Consider the following 23,491-nt stretch of genomic DNA (forward strand, 5'->3'; position numbering starts at 1 on the left):
ATATTATCATACAGTTGTATAAGAATTTTATATTGTTTGATAGATCTACAGAACAAAACTAAAACGGGCAGATAATCACTTCGCATGTATGTAATAACAACAAATTGTGAAGAAAAAATGTAAAATCGTAATAACAACTCGTTTGTGTTTCTGAAGGATTCAATGTTTTAATAATTAATTGTTGAAATTACAACTTCGTAGTAAAAATTCACAATTCGCTCCATCATCCCCAACAACTCATACTTGACTCAGTCATCCCCTTACAACTCACATTTAATTGTCTCATCACCCCCTTACAAGTCACAACTCAGTCATCGCTCTACAAACAATAATTCTTTCAGCTAACCCAACAAATATTTAGCTTTCAGACAATTTAAAAGTGGTTGAAACACCTTTATCTCGGAAATAAATATGACGGCGTATTCACCAAATTTACTATTAATACCTAGACTAATGCTTCTCTTTGTCAACGTATAATAATACCTCGACTAATTGTTCAACTTGTGGAAGTGTAATTCCTGAACAAATCAAATGGTTCCAAAAATACCTGTGTTTACGGTTACCTGGCGGACCTTTTTATGGAGCCAAAATCGCTGACCCCTAAAATAATTTCAGCAACGCAGTCTGAATAAATTTTTGGTACTTGGAGGAATTCACGAGAGTTTGGATTAGAAAATGAGGAAAAATCCCGTGTCCTGACCCGAAGTAAATTTCTAAGAATATTTAGTTGTGTCGATGTGGAAGGACTAAAAAGTTTTATATTACAATATCCATATGGATTAATATAGCAATTGGTATAGCGATGGATAATATGTGACGCAGTTGGGCTTGGTAACGCAAAAAAATTGTAGCTTACAAAATTATTCATTTAATAATTCAGCAAGTTCTTTCCCTTAAAATACCTAATCCGACCGATAGACACTTTTGTTTTGGCCAAATAACCGTAAACACAAGTATTATTTTCGGGCATTAAATTGTACTTACTGGTGATTGTTACTGTGGAATGAGCACTGTCGTCACTGTTTTCAATGAAAAATGTTCCTGCAGTTGGTTCTAAAGATAAAGGTGAAAATTCTTAAAGATTGGGAATTTAAATATATTCGCAAAATCTAATTTAAAGGATCCATTTAATTCTTTCAACGATTTATAACTGTAAGTGGTGTCGCTAGGTGTGAATTAGCACTTCGGAAAGGGGGGTGGGGTGAAGAGATTGCAAGTTTATGATTATTTGAAGGGTGTGCGCTCTGGTGAATATGTACTTAAAATGTAGTCATAACAGTTAATAGTGAATCGTATAATACATGTACTAAAGTCAACATCTGTTAAAAACATCTTATACCACTTCCAGTTTTCTTCAGTGATTCAACTTTATGTCTCACTTGTATTTACAGTAGCAGATGATATCCGTATACCAATGAAATAGATCAATGTTAAAGACGCATTATACAATAAAATAAATAGTTACCTTTTGAAGTGAGGTTCTCGCCATCTGTTGGAAACATGGTGGTCCGGCCTCTTCGATTTCCTTAAAAATAACAACCATACAATAAATATAATGGATATTAATATATTGATGGCATATTTTTTTGATAACCGGTTGGTAATAAATGATGATTATTGATAATACATTGATGGTATATTGATAAATTATTTTAATAATTAATATATTGATGGTATTCAGATGATATATTGATGCTAGGTTTATAATATGGATGTTATACGAATGGTATATTGATAATATATTGTTGGCATATTGATAATATACTGATGGTATATTATTTGTAATATGAATCTTTGGCGCAATATAGCCCGGTGGGTGCTGACGTGCCATAAAACCACATTTCATTTCGTTTTGTAATATGAATCTTGTATTATTTGTAATATGACTGATATATTGGTGGTATATTGATGATATATTGATGTTTCACCACTTCATATATAGACGCGTTTAGGGTTATATGGTTCATTAGCCCAGTTCGGAGCAGAACTGTAGGACGTTAAACCCCATTTCATTCATATGAATAAATGAACAATCGAGCGTAGCGAGGCTAAAACATTTTCTTAATATAATAATTATATTTTCATCATCATAATTGATCGGCTCACATCACAAGTAGTTTTGAGTACTGTACTTAAAACTGACCAATTCCACGCTATGGTCATTTAAAGTGTGCATTGATTTCTCTAGATTTCACACCGCCATTTTTGTATGTCTTAGTCAAATAAAATAATAATAATCCTATCTTTTTCATTCTTCTTTTAAAAAATGCTTTACATGAATGTGCTTCATTACATAATAACAAACACCTTTACATTCAAATAGTTGGGGTTTTTTACTTCTGAGATCCGTGCAGAATTTGACTTTAAAAAATGCTTTGTGCTTCATTATATAATAACAACCCCCTTTACATTCAAATATTTGTTGTGTTTTTTTTACTTCTGAGACCCGTGCAGAATCTGACTTGTACTTTAGGAAATTTTGTATTTAAAAAATGTAGATTTATATTTTATAAACTTCACCCAAACTTAAATTACGTAATCATATTACATATTGTAATCACATTTCAACAGAACTTGTATTTAACTTGGTGACATTCATGACACACACGAGGTACGTGTGTTGGTCTTTACAAAATAATAAAGACATTTTCTACACTACATCGTCATGTTAAAAGATATAATGTTCTAATCGTAACTTTGAGATCTTATCTGATCATCCGACACCAAGCTACTAATGTTCGATGACGTCAATACATTCAAGACGAGCAGACTTCGAGCATCGACCTTACACGATGGAGGTCACGCCCACCCTTCCGTAACATTGACAACAAGATTTTTTTTTCTTTTTTTTATTTTTTTTTTTGCCCCAGGATGCTCATTATACAAAAGAAGTTGTTATTTTTTTTTTTTTTTTTTAAATCTCTGATAAATGTGTGTTAAAACAGAATATGTTACAGAGGGGAGTAAGATGAGGTTTAGCGTCCAATCGACACAAGTAGGTCATTTCGGGACAAACACAAATTTTCCCTCAAAGCACACTTTATGGCGTATTCCCGTCTTCAATAGCTCAGTCGGAGTAGAACGTTAAACCCCATTTCATTTCATTTTCATATTTTTCCATTTTATTGTCATCAAAATGTCTTTCTTTCACAATCGTATTCTACCAGTGACAGTATTTATATCAACTAGTCAAAATTCCCATAATTCAACATACTCGAAGCCCCGTATACCAACACAGACAATTTCTTTGGATCAATAATTTCATGGATTCCAAACTCCACTTACTAATGCAGTGCAATAACAAAAATAAAACGGAATGCAATTTACATCTTACAAGCACAATCAAATACATATGCCTGGAGAAGACATACAATTCAAATATTAAAGATTATAGCGTGTCAATTATGATTTCTCTTCTCAAAATGACTTGGATCAAACGACATCGTACTTTTATCAATAAACTATTATATCGATATATTGCGATATTTTGTTTCGCATTAACAATTGTTCTGATACAATTTCTGAAATATCGACATATTATAAATAAGGATCCGTCATATTTCGCTTTTACTAAATATTATTTTTACAAACAATGCGCCTGCATATGATTATAGTTCCCAATTAGCTCGTCAGCTGATTGGTGACAATCTCAATGTTAAATCAAGTTATTAATCAGCCCTTAAGCCAGAGGTATTATAGCTTGATTTTTAAAAAGACAAAAAATTGTTGAACTATCCAAGCGTAAAATCCCGCATGAAATGTGCATAGAAGAATGATATGATATAAGGAGATTTTTCGAAAATAAATTTCTTATACATAGTTCCATATTATCAAAACCATGGTGTTTATTGATAAAATGATAGTTGAAATTTTAAATAACATAGTTATAAAGTTAGCTATAAAGAAGATTTGGATAGTTACCACAAGACGGTGTGGATAATGATTGATTAAAACGCTAATTGCCAGACGTGATTAACTTACAATAAACTCATTAATGACATATTTCACTTTAAACATTGTAAAAACAAATCAATTAACAATAACTCTTAAGATGACACGAAATTTAAAGTTGAAACAGTCAACTGGCCATATATAGGGATGGATGGCAGATATTGAACATTATCATTTCACGGTGAGTTACTGGTACGAACCACCCACCTACAAAAGGGATACTACAAAGTGTTGACTAAAAATGAGGGGTAAGAATTAGTAGATCAAACATTATGTTAAAATCATTAATATATTTACAGTTATATCATTCGTATTTTTGTTATCACGATTCGTAATTTTAAAAAGTCATTCTATAACACAGCACTGAATAGGCCTTACAATTAAATATTCAATATATGCGGTTATCAGACGCTAGGAGAAACTGAATACAAGTCATCAATATTTAGATTCGGTTTCACAATTAAATATTCAGTATTTGCTGGTATTTATTACGTGCTTATTATAAAAAAAATATTAGCACTTCAAGATGCTGGGAGAAATTGAATACAATATTATCAATGTTTAGATTCGACCTTGCAATTAAATATTCGGCATTTGCTGGTATCTTTTATGTGCTTATTATTTCATATATTAGCACTATAAGATGCTAGGGGAAACTGAATACTAAGTCATCCATATTTAGATAAGATTTACAAATAGATTCGGCCATACAATTAAATATTCAATATTAGCTGGTATCTATTTACGCGCTTATTATATAAAATATTAGCACTATAATATGCTAGGAGAAACTGAATACTGTCTCATATATTTAAATAACGTCTCACAATTAAATATTCAGTATTTGCTGGTATCTATTACGTGCTTATTATGTGAGATATTAGCACTATAAGATGCTAGGGGAAACTGAATACTAAGTCATATATATTTAGATCAGTTCTATAAATAAATTCAGTATTTGCTGGTATCTATTACGTGCTTATTATATGAAATATTAGCACTATAAGATGCTAGGAGAAACTGAATACTGTCTCATCAATATTTAGATATCGCCTGACAATTAAATATTCAGTATTTGCTGGTATCTATTACGTGCTTATTATATGAAATATTAGCACTATAAGATGCTAGGAGAAACTGAATACTGTCTCATCAATGTTTAGATATCGCCTCACAATTAAATATTCAGTATTTGCTGGTATCTATTACGTGCTTATTAAGTGATATATTAGCACTATAAGATGCTAGGGGAAACTGAAAACTAAGTCATCCATATTTAGATGAGGTCCACAAATAAATTCGGCCTTACAATTAAACTATTTAGTATTTGCTGGTATCTATTACGTGCTTATTATATGAAATATTAGCACTATAAGATGCTAGGGGAAACTGAGTACTGTCTCATCAATATTTAGATATCGTCCCACAATTAAATATTCAGTATTTGCTGGTATCTATTACGTGCTTATTAAGTGATATATTAGCACTATAAGATGCTAGGGGAAACTGAATACTAAGTCATCTATATTTAGATAAGTTCTACAAATATATTCTGCCTTAAATTTAAATATTCAGTATTTGCTGGTATCTATTACTTGCTTATTATATGAAATATTAGCACTATAAGATGCTAGGAGAAACTGAATACTGTCTCATCAATATTAAGATATCGTCTCACAATTAAATATTCAGTATTTGCTGGTATCTATTATGTGCTTATTATATGAAATATTAGCACTATAAGATGCTAGGAGAAATTGAATAATGTCTCATCAATATTTAGATATCGCCTCACAATTAATATATTTAGTATCTGTTTGTATCTATTACGTGCTTATTAAGTGATATATTAGCACTATAAGATGCTAGGGGAAACTGAATACTAAGTCATCCATATTTAGATAAGATTTACAAAAAGATTCGGCCATACAATTAAATATTCAATATTAGCTGGTATCTATTTACGCGCTTATTATATAAAATATTAGCACTATAGTATGCTAGGAGAAACTGAATACTGTCTCATCAATATTTAGATAACGTCCCACAATTAAATATTCAGTATTTGCCGGTATCTATTACGTGCTTATTATGTGAGATATTAGCACTATAAGATGCTAGGGGAAACTGAATATTAAGTCATATATATTTAGATCAGTTCTATAAATAAATTCAGTATTTGCTGGTATCTATTACGTGCTTATTATATGAAATATTAGCACTATAAGATGCTAGGAGAAACTGAATACTGTCTCATCAATATTTAGATATCGCCTCACAATTAATATATTTAGTATTTGCTTGTATCTATTACGTGCTTATTAAGTGATATATTAGCACTATAAGATGCTAGGAGAAACTGAATACTAAGTCATATATATTTAGATCAGTTCTATAAATAAATTCAGTATTTGCTGGTATCTATTACGTGCTTATTATATGAAATATTAGCACTATAAGATGCTAGGAGAAACTGAATACTGTCTCATCAATATTTAGATATCGCCTGACAATTAGATATTCAGTATTTGCTGGTATCTATTACGTGCTTATTATATGAAATATTAGCACTATAAGATGCTAGGAGAAACTGAATACTGTCTCATCAATGTTTAGATATCGCCTCACAATTAAATATTCAGTATTTGCTGGTATCTATTACGTGCTTATTAAGTGATATATTAGCACTATAAGATGCTAGGGGAAACTGAAAACTAAGTCATCCATATTTAGATAAGGTCTACAAATAAATTCGGCCTTACAATTAAACTATTTAGTATTTGCTGGTATCTATTACGTGCTTATTATATGAAATATTAGCACTATAAGATGCTAGGGGAAACTGAGTACTGTCTCATCAATATTTAGATATCGTCCCACAATTAAATATTCAGTATTTGCTGGTATCTATTACGTGCTTATTAAGTGATATATTAGCACTATAAGATGCTAGGGGAAACTGAATACTAAGTCATCTATATTTAGATAAGTTCTACAAATAAATTCTGCCTTAAATTTAAATATTCAGTATTTGCTGGTATCTATTACGTGCTTATTATATGAAATATTAGCACTATAAGATGCTAGGAGAAACTGAATACTGTCTCATCAATATTAAGATATCGTCTCACAATTAAATATTCAGTATTTGCTGGTATCTATTACGTGCTTATTATATGAAATATTAGCACTATAAGATGCTAGGAGAAATTGAATAATGTCTCATCAATATTTAGATATCGCCTCACAATTAATATATTTAGTATTTGTTTGTATCTTTTACGTGCTTATTAAGTGATATATTGGCACTATAAGATGACACGAAATTTAAAGTTGAAACAGTCAACTGACCATATATAGGGATGGATGGCAGATATTGAACATTATCATTTCACGGTGAGTTACTGGTACGAACCACCCACGACATCTTAAAGGGATACTACAAAGGGTTGACTAAAAATGAGGGGTAAGAATTAGTAGATCAAACATTATGTTAAAATCATTAATATATTTACAGTTATATCATTCGTATTTTTGTTATCACGATTCGTAATTTTAAAAAGTCATTCTATAACACAGCACTGAATAGGCCTTACAATTAAATATTCAATATATCCGGTTATCAGACGCTAGGAGAAACTGAATACAAGTCATCAATATTTAGATTCGGTTTCACAATTAAATATTCAGTATTTGCTGGTATTTATTACGTGCTTATTATAAAAAAAATATTAGCACTTCAAGATGCTGGGAGAAATTGAATACAATATTATCAATGTTTAGATTCGACCTTGCAATTAAATATTCGGCATTTGCTGGTATCTTTTATGTGCTTATTATTTCATATATTAGCACTATAAGATGCTAGGGGAAACTGAATACTAAGTCATCCATATTTAGATAAGATTTACAAATAGATTCGGCCATACAATTAAATATTCAATATTAGCTGGTATCTATTTACGCGCTTATTATATAAAATATTAGCACTATAATATGCTAGGAGAAACTGAATACTGTCTCATCTATATTTAAATAACGTCTCACAATTAAATATTCAGTATTTGCTGGTATCTATTACGTGCTTATTATGTGAGATATTAGCACTATAAGATGCTAGGGGAAACTGAATACTAAGTCATATATATTTAGATCAGTTCTATAAATAAATTCAGTATTTGCTGGTATCTATTACGTGCTTATTATATGAAATATTAGCACTATAAGATGCTAGGAGAAACTGAATACTGTCTCATCAATATTTAGATATCGCCTGACAATTAAATATTCAGTATTTGCTGGTATCTATTACGTGCTTATTATATGAAATATTAGCACTATAAGATGCTAGGAGAAACTGAATACTGTCTCATCAATGTTTAGATATCGCCTCACAATTAAATATTCAGTATTTGCTGGTATCTATTACGTGCTTATTAAGTGATATATTAGCACTATAAGATGCTAGGGGAAACTGAAAACTAAGTCATCCATATTTAGATGAGGTCCACAAATAAATTCGGCCTTACAATTAAACTATTTAGTATTTGCTGGTATCTATTACGTGCTTATTATATGAAATATTAGCACTATAAGATGCTAGGGGAAACTGAGTACTGTCTCATCAATATTTAGATATCGTCCCACAATTAAATATTCAGTATTTGCTGGTATCTATTACGTGCTTATTAAGTGATATATTAGCACTATAAGATGCTAGGGGAAACTGAATACTAAGTCATCTATATTTAGATAAGTTCTACAAATATATTCTGCCTTAAATTTAAATATTCAGTATTTGCTGGTATCTATTACTTGCTTATTATATGAAATATTAGCACTATAAGATGCTAGGAGAAACTGAATACTGTCTCATCAATATTAAGATATCGTCTCACAATTAAATATTCAGTATTTGCTGGTATCTATTATGTGCTTATTATATGAAATATTAGCACTATAAGATGCTAGGAGAAATTGAATAATGTCTCATCAATATTTAGATATCGCCTCACAATTAATATATTTAGTATCTGTTTGTATCTATTACGTGCTTATTAAGTGATATATTAGCACTATAAGATGCTAGGGGAAACTGAATACTAAGTCATCCATATTTAGATAAGATTTACAAAAAGATTCGGCCATACAATTAAATATTCAATATTAGCTGGTATCTATTTACGCGCTTATTATATAAAATATTAGCACTATAGTATGCTAGGAGAAACTGAATACTGTCTCATCAATATTTAGATAACGTCCCACAATTAAATATTCAGTATTTGCCGGTATCTATTACGTGCTTATTATGTGAGATATTAGCACTATAAGATGCTAGGGGAAACTGAATATTAAGTCATATATATTTAGATCAGTTCTATAAATAAATTCAGTATTTGCTGGTATCTATTACGTGCTTATTATATGAAATATTAGCACTATAAGATGCTAGGAGAAACTGAATACTGTCTCATCAATATTTAGATATCGCCTCACAATTAATATATTTAGTATTTGCTTGTATCTATTACGTGCTTATTAAGTGATATATTAGCACTATAAGATGCTAGGAGAAACTGAATACTAAGTCATATATATTTAGATCAGTTCTATAAATAAATTCAGTATTTGCTGGTATCTATTACGTGCTTATTATATGAAATATTAGCACTATAAGATGCTAGGAGAAACTGAATACTGTCTCATCAATATTTAGATATCGCCTGACAATTAAATATTCAGTATTTGCTGGTATCTATTACGTGCTTATTATATGAAATATTAGCACTATAAGATGCTAGGAGAAACTGAATACTGTCTCATCAATGTTTAGATATCGCCTCACAATTAAATATTCAGTATTTGCTGGTATCTATTACGTGCTTATTAAGTGATATATTAGCACTATAAGATGCTAGGGGAAACTGAAAACTAAGTCATCCATATTTAGATAAGGTCTACAAATAAATTCGGCCTTACAATTAAACTATTTAGTATTTGCTGGTATCTATTACGTGCTTATTATATGAAATATTAGCACTATAAGATGCTAGGGGAAACTGAGTACTGTCTCATCAATATTTAGATATCGTCCCACAATTAAATATTCAGTATTTGCTGGTATCTATTACGTGCTTATTAAGTGATATATTAGCACTATAAGATGCTAGGGGAAACTGAATACTAAGTCATCTATATTTAGATAAGTTCTACAAATAAATTCTGCCTTAAATTTAAATATTCAGTATTTGCTGGTATCTATTACGTGCTTATTATATGAAATATTAGCACTATAAGATGCTAGGAGAAACTGAATACTGTCTCATCAATATTAAGATATCGTCTCACAATTAAATATTCAGTATTTGCTGGTATCTATTACGTGCTTATTATATGAAATATTAGCACTATAAGATGCTAGGAGAAATTGAATAATGTCTCATCAATATTTAGATATCGCCTCACAATTAATATATTTAGTATTTGTTTGTATCTTTTACGTGCTTATTAAGTGATATATTAGCACTATAAGATGCTAGGGGAAACTGAATACTAAGTCATCCATATTTAGATAAGATTTACAAAAAGATTCGGCCATACAATTAAATATTCAATATTAGCTGGTATCTATTTACGCGCTTATTATATAAAATATTAGCACTATAGTATGCTAGGAGAAACTGAATACTGTCTCATCAATATTTAGATAACGTCCCACAATTAAATATTCAGTATTTGCCGGTATCTATTACGTGCTTATTATGTGAGATATTAGCACTATAAGATGCTAGGGGAAACTGAATATTAAGTCATATATATTTAGATCAGTTCTATAAATAAATTCAGTATTTGCTGGTATCTATTACGTGCTTATTATATGAAATATTAGCACTATAAGATGCTAGGAGAAACTGAATACTGTCTCATCAATATTTAGATATCGCCTCACAATTAATATATTTAGTATTTGCTTGTATCTATTACGTGCTTATTAAGTGATATATTAGCACTATAAGATGCTAGGAGAAACTGAATACTAAGTCATATATATTTAGATCAGTTCTATAAATAAATTCAGTATTTGCTGGTATCTATTACGTGCTTATTATATGAAATATTAGCACTATAAGATGCTAGGAGAAACTGAATACTGTCTCATCAATATTTAGATATCGCCTCACAATTAAATATTCAGTATTTGCTGGTATCTATTACGTGCTTATTATATGAAATATTAGCACTATAAGATGTTAGGAGAAACTGAATACTGTCTCATCAATGTTTAGATATCGCCTCACAATTAAATATTCAGTATTTGCTGGTATCTATTACGTGCTTATTAAGTGATATATTAGCACTATAAGATGCTAGGGGAAACTGAAAACTAAGTCATCCATATTTAGATGAGGTCCACAAATAAATTCGGCCTTACAATTAAACTATTTAGTATTTGCTGGTATCTATTACGTGCTTATTATATGAAATATTAGCACTATAAGATGCTAGGGGAAACTGAGTACTGTCTTATCAATATTTAGATATCGTCCCACAATTAAATATTCAGTATTTGCTGGTATCTATTACGTGCTTATTAAGTGATATATTAGCACTATAAGATGCTAGGGGAAACTGAATACTAAGTCATCTATATTTAGATAAGTTCTACAAATATATTCTGCCTTAAATTTAAATATTCAGTATTTGCTGGTATCTATTACGTGCTTATTATATGAAATATTAGCACTATAAGATGCTAGGAGAAACTGAATACTGTCTCATCAATATTAAGATATCGTCTCACAATTAAATATTCAGTATTTGCTGGTATCTATTATGTGCTTATTATATGAAATATTAGCACTATAAGATGCTAGGAGAAATTGAATAATGTCTCATCAATATTTAGATATCGCCTCACAATTAATATATTTAGTATCTGTTTGTATCTATTACGTGCTTATTAAGTGATATATTAGCACTATAAGATGCTAGGGGAAACTGAATACTAAGTCATCCATATTTAGATAAGATTTACAAAAAGATTCGGCCATACAATTAAATATTCAATATTAGCTGGTATCTATTTACGCGCTTATTATATAAAATATTAGCACTATAGTATGCTAGGAGAAACTGAATACTGTCTCATCAATATTTAGATAACGTCCCACAATTAAATATTCAGTATTTGCCGGTATCTATTACGTGCTTATTATGTGAGATATTAGCACTATAAGATGCTAGGGGAAACTGAATATTAAGTCATATATATTTAGATCAGTTCTATAAATAAATTCAGTATTTGCTGGTATCTATTACGTGCTTATTATATGAAATATTAGCACTATAAGATGCTAGGAGAAACTGAATACTGTCTCATCAATATTTAGATATCGCCTCACAATTAATATATTTAGTATTTGCTTGTATCTATTACGTGCTTATTAAGTGATATATTAGCACTATAAGATGCTAGGAGAAACTGAATACTAAGTCATATATATTTAGATCAGTTCTATAAATAAATTCAGTATTTGCTGGTATCTATTACGTGCTTATTATATGAAATATTAGCACTATAAGATGCTAGGAGAAACTGAATACTGTCTCATCAATATTTAGATATCGCCTGACAATTAAATATTCAGTATTTGCTGGTATCTATTACGTGCTTATTATATGAAATATTAGCACTATAAGATGATAGGAGAAACTGAATACTGTCTCATCAATGTTTAGATATCGCCTCACAATTAAATATTCAGTATTTGCTGGTATCTATTACGTGCTTATTAAGTGATATATTAGCACTATAAGATGCTAGGGGAAACTGAAAACTAAGTCATCCATATTTAGATAAGGTCTACAAATAAATTCGGCCTTACAATTAAACTATTTAGTATTTGCTGGTATCTATTACGTGCTTATTATATGAAATATTAGCACTATAAGATGCTAGGGGAAACTGAGTACTGTCTCATCAATATTTAGATATCGTCCCACATTTAAATATTCAGTATTTGCTGGTATCTATTACGTGCTTATTAAGTGATATATTAGCACTATAAGATGCTAGGGGAAACTGAATACTAAGTCATCTATATTTAGATAAGTTCTACAAATAAATTCTGCCTTAAATTTAAATATTCAGTATTTGCTGGTATCTATTACGTGCTTATTATATGAAATATTAGCACTATAAGATGCTAGGAGAAACTGAATACTGTCTCATCAATATTAAGATATCGTCTCACAATTAAATATTCAGTATTTGCTGGTATCTATTACGTGCTTATTATATGAAATATTAGCACTATAAGATGCTAGGAGAAATTGAATAATGTCTCATCAATATTTAGATATCGCCTCACAATTAATATATTTAGTATTTGTTTGTATCTATTACGTGCTTATTAAGTGATATATTAGCACTATAAGATGCTAGGGGAAACTGAATACTATGTCATCCATATTTAGATAAGATTTACAAATAGATTCGGCCATACAATTACATATTCAATATTAGCTGGTATCTATTTACGCGCTTATTATATAAAATATTAGCACTATAATTTGCTAGGAGAAACTGAATACTGTCTCATCAATATTTAGATAACGTCTCACAATTAAATATTCAGTATTTGCTGGTATCTATTACGTGCTTATTATGTGAGATATTAGCACTATAAGATGCTAGGGGAAACTGAATACTGTCTCATCAATGTTTAGATATCGCCTCACAATTAAATATTCAGTATTTGCTGGTATCTATTACGTGCTTATTATGTGAGATATTAGCACTATAAGATGCTAGGGGAAACTGAATACTAAGTCATATATATTTAGATCAGTTCTATAAATAAATTCAGTATTTGCTGGTATCTATTACGTGCTTATTATATGAAATATTAGCACTATACGATGCTAGGAGAAATTGAATAATGTCTCATCAATATTTAGATATCGCCTCACAATTAATATATTTAGTATTTGCTTGTATCTATTACGTGCTTATTAAGTGATATATTAGCACTATAAGATGCTAGGGGAAACTCAATACTAAGTCAAATATATTTTGATCAGTTCTATAAATAAATTCAGTATTTGCTGATATCTATTACGTGCTTATTATATGAAATATTAGCACTATAAGATGCTAGCAGAAACTGAATACTGTCTCGTCAATATTTAGATATCGCCTCACAATTAAAATATTTAGTATTTGCTTGTATCTATTACGTGCTTATTAAGTGATATATTAGCACTATAAGATGCTAGGGAAAACTGATTCCTAAGTCATCTATATTTAGATAAGTTCTACACATAAATTCTGCCTTAAATTTAAATATTCAGTATTTGCTGGTATCTATTACGTGCTTATTATATGAAATATTAGCACTATAAGATGCTAGGGGAAACTGAGTACTGTCTCATCAATATTTAGATATCGTCCCACAATTAAATATTCAGTATTTGCTGGTATCTATTACGTGCTTATTAAGTGATATATTGGCACTATAAGATGCTAGGGGAAACTGAATACTAAGTCATCTATATTTAGATAAGTTCTACAAATAAATTCGGCCTTAATTAGCACTATAAGACGGTAGTAGAAACTGAATACAAGTCATCAATATTTAGATTCGGTTTCACAATTAAATATTCAGTATTTGCTGGTATCTATTACGTGCTTATTATAAAAAAAAATATTAGCACTACAAGATGCTGGGAGAAATTGAATACAATATTATCAATGTCTAGATTCGACCTTACAATTAAATATTCGGCATTTGCTGGTATCTGTTATGTGCTTATGATTTCAAATATTAGCACTATAAGATGCTCGGGGAAACTGAATACTAAGTCATCCATATTTAGATAAGATTTACAAATAGATTCGGCAATACAATTAAATATTCAATATTTTAACTGGTATCTATTTACGCGCTTATTATATAAAATATTAACATTATTATATGCTAGAAGAAACTGAAAACTGTCTCATCAATATTTACATATCGTCTCGGAATTAAATATTTCGTATTTGCTGGTATCTATTATGTGAGATATTAGCACTATAAGATGCTAGGGGAAATTGAATACAATCTCATCAATATTTAGATATCGCCTCACAATTAAATATTCAGTATTTGCTGGTATCTATTACGTGCTTATTATGTGAAATGTTAGCACTATAAGATGCCAGGGGAAACTCTGTAAAACCTCATCAATATTTAGATATCGCCTCACAATTAAATATTCAGCATTTGCTGGTATCAATTACGTGCTTATTAAGTGATATATTAGCAGGGGAAACTGAATACTAAGTCATCTATATTTAAATAAGTTCTGGGCCCTGTTTCACGAAATTTTAACAAAAGATAAAATCCAAATTTTGATTGGCTAAGTACTAAAATCAATCTAATATTATCCAATCAAATTACTAGTTAAAATTTTGTGAAACAGGCCACAGGTATCTATTACGTGCTTATTAACTGAAACTGAATACTAAGTCATCCATGTTTAGATAAGGTCTACAAATAAATTCGGCCTTACAATTAAATATTCAGTATTTGCTGGTATCTATTACGTGCTTATTATATGAAATATTAGCACTATAAGATGCTAGGTGAAACTGAATACTGTCTCATCAATGTTTAGATATTTGCTGGTATCTATTACGTGATATATTAGCACTATAAGACGGTAGTAGAAACTGAATACAAGTCATCAATATTTAGATTCGGTTTCACAATTAAATATTCAGTATTTGCTGGTATCTATTACGTGCTTATTATAAAAAAAAATATTAGCACTACAAGATGCTGGGAGAAATTGAATACAATATTATCAATGTCTAGATTCGACCTTACAGTTAAATATTCGGCATTTGCTGGTATCTGTTATGTGCTTATGATTTCAAATATTAGCACTATAAGATGCTAGGGGAAACTGAATACTAAGTCATCCATATGTAGATAAGGTCTACAAATAAATTCGGCCTTACAATTAAACTATTTAGTATTTGCTGGTATCTATTACGTGCTTATTATATGAAATATTAGCACTATAAGATGCTAGGGGAAACTGAGTACTGTCTCATCAATATTTAGATATCGTCCCACAATTAAATATTCAGTATTTGCTGGTATCTATCACGTGCTTATTAAGTGATATATTAGCACTATAAGATGCTAGGGGAAACTGAATACTAAGTCATCTATATTTAGATAAGTTCTACAAATAAATTCGGCCTTAAAAATAAATATTCAGCGTTTGCTGGTATCTATTACGTGCTTATTATATAAAATATTAGCACTATAAGATGCTAGAAGAAACTGAATACTGTCTCATCAATATTAAGATATCGTCTCACAATTAAATATTCAGTATTTGCTGGTATCTATTACGTGCTTATTATATGAAATATTAGCACTATAAGATGCTAGGAGAAACTGAATACTGTCTCATCAATATTTAGATATCGCCTCACAATTAAATATTCAGTATTTGCTTGTATCTATTACGTGCTTATTAAGTGATATATTAGCACTATAAGATGCTAGAGGAAACTGAATACCAAGTCATCTATATTTAGATAAGTTCTACAAATAAATTCTGCCTTAAATTTAAATATTCAGTATTTGCTGGTATCTATTACGTGCTTATTATATGAAATAGTAGCACTATAAGATGCTAGTTATAAAGTTAGCTATAAAGAAGATTTGGATAGTTACCACAAGACGGTGTGGATAATGATTGATTAAAACGCTAATTGCCAGACGTGATTAACTTACAATAAACTCATTAATGACATATTTCACTTTAAAAATTGTAAAAACAAATCAATGTATGCTGTTATCAGACGGTAGTAGAAACTGAATACAAGTCATCAATATTTAGATTCGGTTTCACAATTAAATATTAAGTATTTGCTGGTATCTATTACGTGCTTATTATAAAAAAAAGTATTAGCACTACAAGATGCTGGGAGAAATTGAATACAATATTATCAATGTCTAGATTCGACCTTACAATTAAATATTCGACATTTGCTGGTATCTGTTATGTGCTTATGATTTCAAATATTAGCACTATAAGATGCTAGGGGAAACTGAATACTAAGTCATCCATATTTAGATAAGATTTACAAATAGATTCGGCAATACAATTAAATATTCAATATTTTAACTGGTATCTATTTACGCGCTTATTATATAAAATATTAACATTATAATATGCTAGAAGAAACTGAAAACTGTCTCATCAATATTTACATATCGTCTCGGAATTAAATATTTAGTATTTGCTGGTATCTATTATGTGAGATATTAGCACTATAAGATGCTAGAGGAAATTGAATACAATCTCATCAATATTTAGATATCGCCTCACAATTAAATATTCAGTATTTGCTGGTATCTATTACGTGCTTATTATGTGAAATGTTAGCACTATAAGATGCCAGGGGAAACTCTGTAAAATCTCATCAATATTTAGATATCGCCTCACAATTAAATATTCAGCATTTGCTGGTATCAATTACGTGCTTATTAAGTGATATATTAGCAGGGGAAACTGAATACTAAGTCATCTATATTTAAAAAAGTTCTGGGCCCTGTTTCACGAAATTTTAACAAAAGATAAAATCCAAATTTTGAATGGCTAAGTACTAAAATCAATCTAATATTATCCAATCAAATTACTAAAATTTGGATTTTATCCTAGTTAAAATTTTGTGAAACAGGCCCCAGGTATCTATTACGTGCTTATTAACTGAAACTCAATACTAAGTCATCCATGTTTAGATAAGGTCTACAAATAAATTCGGCCTTACAATTAAATATTCAGTATTTGCTGGTATCTATTACGTGCTTATTATATGAAATATTAGCACTATAAGATGCTAGGGGAAATTGAGTACTGTCTCATCAATATTTAGATATCGTCTCACAATTAAATATTCAGTATTTGCTGGTATCTGTTACGTGCTTATTAAGTGATATATTAGTACTATAAGATGCTAGGGGAAACTGAATAATAAGTCATCTAAATTCGGCCATAAAATTAAATATTCAGTATTTGCTGGTATCTATTACGTGCTTATTATATGAAATATTAGCACTATAAGATGCTAGGAGAAACTGAATACTGTCGCATCAATGTTTAGATATCGCCTCACAATTAAATATTCAGTATTTGCTGGTATCTATTACATGCTTATTAAGTGATATATTAGCACTATAAGATGCTAGAGGAAACTGAATACTAAGTCATCTATATTTAGATAAGGTCTACAAATAAATTCGGCCTTACAATTAAACTATTTAGTATTTGCTGGTATCTATTACGTGCTTATTATATGAAATATTAGCACTATAAGATGCTAGGGGAAACTGAGTACTGTCTCATCAATATTTAGATATCGTCCCACAATTAATTATTCAGTATTTGCTGGTATCTATTACGTGCTTATTAAGTGATATATTAGCACTATAAGATGCTAGGGGAAACTGAATACTGAGTCATCTATATTTAGATAAGTTCTACAAATGAATTCGGCCTTAAAATTAAATATTCAGTATTTGCTGGTTTCTATTACGTGCTTATTATTTGAAATATTAGCACTATAAGATGCTAGGGGAAACTGAGTACTGTCTCATCAATATTTAGATATCGCCCCACAATTAAATATTCAGTATTTGCTGGTATTTATTACGTGCTTATTAAGTGATATATTAGCACTATAAGATGTTAGGGGAAACTGAATACTAAGTCATCCATATTCAGATAAGATCTACAAATAAATTCGGCCTTACAATTAAATATTCAATATTTGCTGGTATCTATTACGTGCTTATTATATGAAATATTAGCACTATAAGATGCTAGGGGAAACTGAATACTAAATCATCTATATTTAGTTAAGTTCTACAAATAAATTCGGCTTTAAAATTAAATATTCAATATTTGCTGGTATTTATTACGTGCTTATTATATGTCAATATTAGCACTATAAGATGCTAGGGGAAACTGAGTACTGTCTCATCAATATTTAGATATCGCCTCACAATTAAATATTCAGTATTTGCTGGTATCTATTACGTGTTTATTAAGTGATATATTAGCACTATAAGATGCTAGGGGAAAGTGGCTTATCTATTACGTGCTTATTATATACTCTTCAATACAAAACTGCGGAAATCCACTGATGTTTTTATCACAGATATCCAGTGTGTGTTAATAACAGGCCAATTGCCTACACATGAATATAAACTGTTCATATGGGTGGCTTATCTGACGGCCCCATTTCACTCGCAAAGAGATACACTGTCAAAAGTGAAAATGGACGTTTTTGAGTAATTGCTCAGACATTCCTCAGACATTCAGCAATTCGCCGTGGCATGCTCCTAATCAACCGTCCAATCAGGATTTGGGGCAATCTAGGCCACTCCTCTTGCAGTGCCACGACCAATTCTTGAAGTATTGTCTGTTGACGTTGACGTCGACGAACACGTCTCTCGATCAAATTAAACGTAACACACTAAAGCAAAGTTACGCTAAACAGTAAATCTTATGGAAGAACCGATAGGAAAGCAAGCACGGGTAGGATAAACCAGCACGCGGCAGTTTTCATCAACCCTTCCTTGAAGTGTCAAATTTGACAATGAACCCCTCCCACGTGCATGGCGCTATTGCGTGTCGCATGTGCAGCTCAGTGGTTATGTTGGGGCGATAAGTTCTTCATCTGTGAACATACCCTCAAAGCATGTCCAGTGTCCATGACTATTTAATCATATCACAACCTGCATGGGTATTTGCATTTCAATATCCCCTACTTTTTTTGAAGAGTATATAAAATATTAGCACTTTAAGATGCTAAGGGAAACTTAATACAATCTCATCAATATTTAGATATCGTCTCTGAATTAGATATTCAGCATGTGTTACGTGGTTGTTATATAATATATTAGCACTATAAGATGCTAGAGGAAACTGAATACTGTCCCATCCATATTTAGATTCGGTTTCACAATTAAATATTCAGTATTTTATGGTATCTATTACGTGCTTATTATATGAAATATTAGCACTATAAGATGCTAGGAGAAACTGAATACTGTCTCATCAATATTTAGATATCTATTACGTGCTTATTACATGAAATGTTAGCCCTATAAGATGCTAGGGGAAACTGACTACAGTGTTACCAATATATAGATTCGGCCTTACAATTACATATTTGGTATGTTCTGGTAGATTTGACCATACAATAAATTATTAGGTATTTGCAGGTATCTATTACGTGCTTATTACATGAAATGTTAGCCCTATAAGATGCAAAAGAACCTGAATACAGTGTTACCAATATTTAGATTCGACCTTACAATTACATATTTGGTATTTGCTGGTGTCTATTACGTGCTTAGTATATGTAATATTAGCACTATAAGATGCTAGGGAAAACTGAATACTAAATCATCCATATTTAAATATGGTCTACAAATAACTACGACCTTAAAATTAAATATTCAATATTTGCTGGTATCTATTATGTGCATATTGTATGAGATATTAGCACTATAAGATGCTATGGGAAACCGAATACAATCTCATCAATATTTAGATTCGGTTTCAAAATTAAATATTCAGTATTTGCTGGTATCTATTACGTGCTTTTTATATGAGATATTAGCACTATAAGATGCTAGGGTAAACTGAATACAATCTCACCAATATTTAGATATCGTCTCACAATTAAATATTCAGTAGTTGCTTGTATCTATAACGTGCTTATTATATGAAATATTAGCGCTATAAGATGCTAGAAGAAACTGAATACATTGTCATCAATATTTAGATTCGGTCTAACAATTTAATATTCAATATTTGATAGTATCTATTACGTGCTTATTATATGAAATATTAGCACTATAGGATGCTAGAAGAAACTGAACATAATATCATCAATATTTAGATTCGGCCTTACAATTAAACATTCAGTATTTGCTGGTATCTATTACGTGCTTATTTTATAAAATATTCGCATCATAAAAATGCCAGGGGAAACTAACTACAATATGATCAATATTCAGATAAGATCTCCCAATTAAATATTCACCATTTTGCTGGTATCTAGTATTTGCTTAGTATATGAAATGTTAGCACTATAAGATTCTTGGGGAAACAGAATACAATCTCATCAATATTTAGATAATAAAGTCTCACAAATGTGTATGCATGTCTATTAATAGTGATCGCCCTTCTCACAATTAAATATCTGCTGGTATCTATTACATTCTTATTATATAAAATATTAATACTACAGGAGTTTTGAGAAACTGAATACAATATCATTAATATTTAAATCCGACCTTACAATTAAATATTCAATATTTCCTGGTATCTAGTAAGTGCTTATTATATAGATTGTAATATTAGCGCTATAAGACTCTATGAAAAACTGGCTACAAGCTAATCAGTATTGGCTGTCATCTATTACCGTGCTTCTCATAAAAATATTAGCAATATTGGCTGCTAATGGAAACTGAATACAATCTCGTCAATCTCACAATTAAGTATTCACACGGTCAACGCCCCCTAGTCCTTACTTTGTACCTGGGGATAGGCCATTGGGGTTATTCGTAAATAGTACTACATACATTTTTATGGCGCTGAATTTTAAGTTTTATCACACTTATTAGATTTTGGCTCCAAGTAATGACGTTGATCAATGAAAACTACTTTTATTAACAATTTTTTATTTTTTTATTTTTTTTTTTTTTGTCAAAAGATTATTCATATTAACCAGGTCTAACTTAGGTTATGGCCATTTAAAGATTACATTGATTTCTTTTGATTCCACCCCCGCCATCATTACCGGTCTGTGATAAATAGAGTAATAATAATTCTCCTATCATTTTCATACAAGTCAGCATATTCTTCGGTGAGTTTTATTTAATACTTAGATGAACTTAACTAACACCATGCTTGACTATGTGAACAATATGTAGACAATCTGACTTGCTGTACCTTTCATACCGCTTTATAATTATTTGGATATGTGTACCAGTGTCAGTGATCTTAACAGCAGAGTGCAATTCGGCTGCCGACCAGTATGTAAAATTTTATCTTAGTAAAAAAAAGACCCAATAACGATGACAATATAAAATGGTTAATACTAAGAGTTTGTTTACTCACCGCACCACAGACGAAATCCTGATTTAATGCCTCCCGTCCAGAATTGAAAGACGTTTTATTTCAACTTATAAATAAAAGACGTCCTTTTACGACCTTCAATGTTGAATTGAAACAGTTTATTAGTGGGTGATTAACGAATGAAAAGATGCCGTAATATTTCTCTTGATCAGCTCTCATCATCTAATCTCGTCTTTAATAATGCATTCTTTTATAATCCACCCAACTGTAACAACAATACCTGCTCCGAATCGTCTCGCCTCGGTGAACATAAAATGCGGTTTTGTACCTACAAGCTTAGGGTGAAGATCTGTAGATAAATAGATACATGGAACTTCAAACAAAATGCACATTAATTTGCGCTTTTTAATGAATAAATGGGTGATTATCAAACTGATTTCGGGTCGTCGGATCATTGGAAACAAAAATCATAAATAATTATATCGTATAAGTGCTTATCCCTAGAGTTAGGTTGACAGAAATTTGGGAACCTAAAAAAAACAAAATGCACAATTAACACTACAGAAAAAGAAGCGATATGAATAAAAATGAAATCGGTTTTAACACATATTGTCCGGACACCGACGTTGACGCCTATTGTTATTGAATTGAAACTATCGGGGCTCTTTTGTGTTTTTCTTCCCTTGTCAGTACCCCTTTCTTGCACCACGTTAGAATATTACAAGGAACGTTCTCGACCAACACACGAATCGAACCCTAGACCTCCCAATTAGTGTTGCTGACTGATCCATCATGGCTCCAATATAAAGGAAAGGCAGTTGGGGCGCGTTGTGTTTGTCAATTTTAGCACCAAACTAAATTAATTCCAAAATGAAACGGGGGGTTGGATGGCTGAATGGTTAGCACGTGTGGTTTCGATTTCCCGGTTGTACGTGACAAGGAGTAGGGTCGCCTGTCCAACCTCGTGGGTTTTCTCCGGGTCCCCCGGTTTCCTCCCACGGCTAAAGACCCCTACGCGCAAGCGAATTATGGAAATAATTGAACCATATGTTAGTCCCGAAATGACCTAGTTTGTGTCGAGTGGACGTTAAACCCCATTGCTCTCGCTCTCGCCAAAATGAAACAAACAGTTTCTTTGGAAACTTATGTCCATGTACGTATGTTTGACGTTATTAAACAACAACAGTTAATGGATGTTTAACCGTTTGGACACTCCACATAGCTAGTACGATTATATGTTGAAGATGTGCCGTATAACCCTTTCGTACCGAACGAAAAGAAATTAAAGGACGAAACAGACAAAGGGATAATAGATGTAACTGATATAACGACTAGATGACAAGAAAGCAATAAACATTCATATTAAAGTACAAATCCT

The 23,491-nt window shown here is 30.8% G+C and overlaps 1 long non-coding RNA gene across 1 annotated transcript; it reads right to left on the reverse strand.

The window, feature by feature from the left end:
- Positions 1–1,009: 1,009 nt before the first annotated feature.
- LOC126808444 (uncharacterized) lies at positions 1,010–22,270 on the reverse strand. The gene is made up of 3 exons (XR_007674640.2): positions 22,156–22,270; positions 1,466–1,525; positions 1,010–1,053 (listed from the first exon to the last, which is right to left on the reverse strand). It is a non-coding gene; the product is annotated as an uncharacterized LOC126808444 (long non-coding RNA).
- Positions 22,271–23,491: the final 1,221 nt, after the last annotated feature.

This window comes from Patella vulgata, chromosome 1 (assembly GCF_932274485.2).
Source record: "Patella vulgata chromosome 1, xgPatVulg1.2, whole genome shotgun sequence".
Taxonomy (NCBI): domain Eukaryota; kingdom Metazoa; phylum Mollusca; class Gastropoda; family Patellidae; genus Patella; species Patella vulgata.